We start from the raw sequence: 5,752 nt of genomic DNA, 5'->3' as shown, positions 1-5,752 counted from the left end.
ACTTATTAAACTGATAGTTCGGTAATTTTCACATCTGTCAACACCTGCTTTCTTTGGGATTGGAATTATTATATTCTTCTTGAAGTCTGATTGTATTTCGCCTGTCTCATACATCTTGCTGACCAGACTGTAGAGCTTTGTCAGGACTGGCTCTCCCAAGGCCGTCAGTAGTTCTAATGGAATGTTGTCTACTCCCGGGGCGTTGTTTCGACTCAGGTCTTTCAGTGCTCTGTCAAACTCTTCACGCAGTATCATATCTCCCATTTCATCTTCATCTACATCCTCTTCCACTTCCATATTATTGTCCTCAAGTACATCGCCCTTGTATAGACCCTCTATATACTCCTTCCACCTTTCTGCTTTCCCTGCATGTAGGCTAAGGAAAACAGAGTATGGCTCCCCCCCCCCCTCCCCCCCCCCCGGGGCCTGAGCCCGCCTCCCCAACAGCACCAGCGCCCAATTGCAGGGCATGACACCAACAACGCGGAGCCTGCAGGACACAGTCCGAATACCATTCTCACAAACGCCGCACATCCTTCATTCTTGGGGACTGAGCCCGTCGCAAATGCCTAATTATAACCACTCAGTGCAGAAATGACCTGACGGACATCGTGAGCAAAAGTTTTCGGCTGCTCGCTGATTAATGACCCGCAGCCGTCTATATATACATCAACGGGGACAGGTGAAAAAGTGTGCCCCGACCGGGATCCGAACCCGGGATCTCCTGCTTACATGGCAGACGCTCTATCCATCTGAGTGCACAGAGGATAGCGCGACTGCACGGATTATCTCGCGCACGCCTCCCGTGAGACCCACATTCTTACCTCATATGTCCACACACTACATTCTTAGTGTCCCTACCCAACACAATCATTACTCGTGGAAGACATTCTTATCAAGTCCCGTAAGAATTTGGGTAATATGTGTGCGTCTGCACAGAAGAGGAAGGTCATGGCCAGTATTGCCAGAACTATATACTTATATGGCTCAGATACATAGAGCGTCTGCCATGTAAGCAGGAGATCCAGGGTTCGGGTCCCCGTCCCGTTCCCGGTCGGGGCACACATTTTCTCCTGTTCCAGATATATATCAACGCCCGTCAGCAGCTAGAGCTATTAATTTATAATTCTAAGTTTCTAGTTGGTGTGATGAATGACAGCTAGCTGCAAATGTAGAAAACTGTAAGTTAATTCAGTTGACTAGGAAAAACAATCCCGTAATGTTCGAAATAGCATTAGTAATGTGTTTTTGGACACAGTCTGGTCCATTAAAGATCTAGACGTAACATTGCAAAGCGATATGAAACGTAACGACCATGTAAGGACTGTAGTAGGGAAGGCGAATGGTCGACTTCGCTTTATTGGGAGAATTTTAGGAAAAAGGCGAGTGCTTGTAGAAAACTAGTGCGCCCCATTCTTGAGTATTTCTCAAGTGTTTTTTGATCCCCACCAGACTGGATTAAAGGAATAATTCGAAGTAATTCAGAGGCAGGTTGCTAAACTTGTTACAGTAGACTCGATCAACACTCAAGTGTTAGAGAGTTGCTGAGAGAACTCAAATAGAAATGCCTGGATGGAGGGGCAGTACTGAGACAATTCAGAGAAACGGCATTTGAAGCTGACTGCAGAACGATTCTTAAGTCGCCAATATAGATTTCACGTAAGGATCATTGAGATAGGATAAGAGAAATGTGAGTTCATGCGGAGGCATATACACAGTCGTTTTTTCATCGCTCTATTTGTAAGTGGAACAGGGAAGGAAATGACTAAAAGTGATACAAGGTACTCTCCCCCCACGCACCATCGGTGGCTAACGGAATATGTATATGTATGTGGATGAAGATGTAAAGTATGAAAGGGGAATATATATATGTATGTGGATGAAGATGTGAAGTATGAAATGTGACGAACACACAAAAGTAGCAGAAGAGAAGGGGAATGAAAGATTTAGATTAATAGGTATAGTCCTTGCAAACCCCCTGTAAGAAGTTAGTGGTACCAACCGTGGAGTACTACCCCAACATCTGAAATCTTTATCAAATAAGGATGGCAGCTGACTTCGAAGTCAGCTGCGTCAGAAGGTCGGTGAGCTTACGGAACAAAAATGAGAGTCTTTAGGAGGAACGTGGCGTTGCTCCTGCGACACCCTGGTGGCTAAATTTGGAGACCTGTTATCAGAAAAAGACTGCGACAGTTCTACCACCAAATGACAGACTCCCGCTATGTGCTTGCAACCACCATTTCTCAGAGTGGCTACGCAATCAGATCGGTCAACAAGGCTTTCCGCGTTGACTTATTGTCGTAGAAATTTTCGCAGATACTCTTCGCAGACCATAACGCTATTCCCACTGCGATGATTGCAGAGTGTTCTCCAATGCTCCTCAGCAGAATCGTCACGCCCGTGTGTTGCGTGGAGCATTAACATGCCCGACCGCCATTTAAAAACTTTTATAATTCTTTTAATTGTCCTTCTGAAATGGTCATCAGCGGAAAATCGTGTGAAACTCACGTAATAATTAAATGCTGTTAGAACAAATCAACCACGTCTGTTGTATAGGGTGTAACAGAAGGGTATGGCCAAATTTTCCGGAAACATTACCCACAAATAGAGAAAGAAAATATATTACTTGGGCATGGATTCAAAAACGCTTTATTTCCATGTTAGAACTCATTTTTTTACTTCTCTTCATAAACACATTAATCATGGGAAACACACAGAAACGGAATGTACCAGTATTATATGAAACATTTCCACACATGAAATGTTCAAAATAGTCTTACGGAGCATGGGACGTTTAAGCCCACTATGCACTACTATGACAGGCCTAGAACAAGGACATCTCAGCTGGAGGAGGAACTTCTTTGTGCAGTTGACGACATTCCTAGCGCCAGTATAAACCATTAGCTGCAACAAGTAATGTTGACCGTACCGTCGTGAGAATGCTACATGAGAACCTACTGTACCAGCACCATGAATAGCGTGTGAGGGCAATATCATCAGTTGGTTTTCCCGCACAGGTACAATTCTGCAAGTAGAACATTCAACAATGTGTGAACCTTCACCTTAGTGCAGATGTTCTGTTCACGGATGAGGCTTCGTTTCAGTGTGATCAGACTGCAATTTTTCACAATCATCACTTAAGGGCTATCGGGAATCTTCCCGAAATTGTGCAATCATGTCATTAACACAGACTTTTTGTCAAGGTTTGGGGCAGAATTGTTTGTGACAGTTTGTTATAGCATCATGTTTGAGAGAGGCCGAGTCAATCTCTCACTTATTTTCATATTCAAGGCTACTCTGTAATGTTGTTATTATACCCTAGACATCGTTTTTCTGAGACAGCATGAGATTATCAACATGAGCGTGCACTGACGGGAGCATGTACATTATTAATGCATGTGGGATCTTCATGGTGACTCTCCTTCGAACAGTGTTTTCTGGAGTTGAGAACAAGCAGGCAACTTGGTTATTTAACAGCAAATCTTACAGTGGGCATTTGGGGCTTGGAAGCCATGTGAAGCTGTTGGGAGACGAACATCTTGAAGCACTTACCGGAGACAGAACGTTGGTCCCTAGAATTTCTCGCTCCGGTCTGCAGACAATGCTTTCGACCGAAGAGACGATAAAACTGCCTTACTGCCTGTTGGCGTCTCTGGCCACAGCAGGGGCAGGGACTCAAGAGAGAAATAGGTCGCCCAATCAAGGCGTTCTGACAGTGTCATAAACGACCATTGTTTAAAGGGATGGCAGCCATAATATTTCAAGAGTTTCCATGTTCACCTTGGACCAGATGCTATCGATGGAGCTGACAGGTGGTGTTTCCCTTTTGCCTGTTTAGTTTTATGGGAAGCCTCAGGCCTTCAGAGGAATTGTAGAATGGAATACAACATGTATGGCGGTTCTGAAATGATCTATGTTGGAACGCAAAAGTACTTCTCTTAGGTTAGCCAAGGACCCTGATTGGACATGCTGTAACGTTAGGCCTGTCCACATAATGATCTCTGAGACAGTATTGTTCATTTTAGGCCTAACAAAACTCGGAACATGCTGCCTAAAGCGGTCGTGAGAAAAAAACAAGTCGGGAGTGAAACGTCTTCTCCTGCCTGAGTGAGAATTTACAAGTCTCGGATTGGCTGCTTCTACAGAATCCTAACTTTGATTAGGATTGGCTGGTGGGTAGAGAAGACGACTTACAGGGGAGACTTGGAGCTCGTGGAGCCTTGTAACTGACATGAAACCCTTGTGGGGACAGTTGTGGGAGTGCTTTTAGTGAGTTTAAAGGGAAAAGTGGAGAAACTTGGTCTTCGGATTCAGACTCTGGTCTGGAGAAGAGATTCTGGTCTTGACTCTTGGTATGAGTGGGTTGTTCTTGGGACACTCATTCTGAGTGTGACTTCATGCTGGCATTGGTCTTGACTGAGGAACCTGTGGTGAAGACTTAGCTGTAACCTTCCTGAAGGCCGTTGTGGCCGAGCGGTTCTAGGCGCTTCAGTCTGGAACCGCGTGACCGCTACGGTCGCAGGTTCTAATCCTGCCTCGGGCATGGATGTGTGTGATGTCCTTAGGTTAGTTAGGTTTAAGTAGTTCTAAGTTCTAGGAAACTGTTAAGTCCCATAGGGCTCAGAGCCATTTGAACCATTTTTGTAACCTTCCTCATCTTAGACAACTCGCTGTGCGGAGGACAATCTTATTTGTATCAGGTCTGCCGCCCTGACATTTGATCTTCTATTGGACATTGCTATGTGAATGATTCAAATCGGTCGATGGTATGACCGGTGAATGAGAGCGTCACACGCTGAAATCTGCTGAGATTTCAGAGCTCCGTTGGAGAGATATTGCGATACGTCTAACAGATCTCCAACCCGTGACTGCATATTTTGTGCCCACGATAGCGAATTACAGGCGCCACACGTCACTACTTTGCGGACACTTGCGCCACGACCATCGCTTGTGAAAGCCTTTAAAAAGGGGTATAGTATTGCTGCTCCGGCTTGTTACGGCAAACACATCAAAGTCTCGCCACTTGTTCTCAGCTGCACCAAAGTTGTGTAACTTCTGTGTACAATAAATCCAATAAAGTCTATTCGGGATCAGGTAATTTAAGATTGCATTATCCATGTTCTGAGCCAGATAAACAGATTAAACATATAAACCTTACTCTTCGCCAACCAATCGTCACCCAGTGGACTGCTGATTATTTGTTGCGTCTATTTGTGTTGCCAACAGTTCATGATTTATTTGTCATCTAGCTTAACTTGTGTTGTGGTCCTGTTTTATGATCAATAAAATTTTGCCATAACTTTTTATGAAAGATTAATCCTGTTTTCATAATCTCCCATCAATAATTGACTACTATAATGACAAGGCCACCATTTCATTAAATTATTTCAGCATTCATGTTTTAATTAAGACTCTGATAAAAGTGATAGCCTCCAATGCAGGCTAGCAACAACAACCACTGTCAGAAGGCAGAATCAATTTACCACATGCATGGCGAGCTAGGCAAGTGGAAGGCTTAATGCTGTCAGGACATAGACTTGCCGTCGCCTGTTGTTGTTGTTGTTGTTGTTGTGGTCTTCAGTCCTGAGACTGGTTTGATACAGCTCTCCATGCTACTCTAACCTGTGCAAGCTTCTTCATCTCCCAGTACCTACTGCAACCTACATCCTTCTGAATCTGCTTAGTGTGTTCATCTCTTGGTCTCCATCTACGATTTTTACCCTCCACGCTACCCTCCAATACTAAATTGGTG

The sequence above is a fragment of the Schistocerca cancellata genome, chromosome 8 (genome assembly GCF_023864275.1).
Source record: "Schistocerca cancellata isolate TAMUIC-IGC-003103 chromosome 8, iqSchCanc2.1, whole genome shotgun sequence".
NCBI classification, from domain to species: domain Eukaryota; kingdom Metazoa; phylum Arthropoda; class Insecta; order Orthoptera; family Acrididae; genus Schistocerca; species Schistocerca cancellata.
This window is presented reverse-complemented; position numbering follows the sequence as displayed.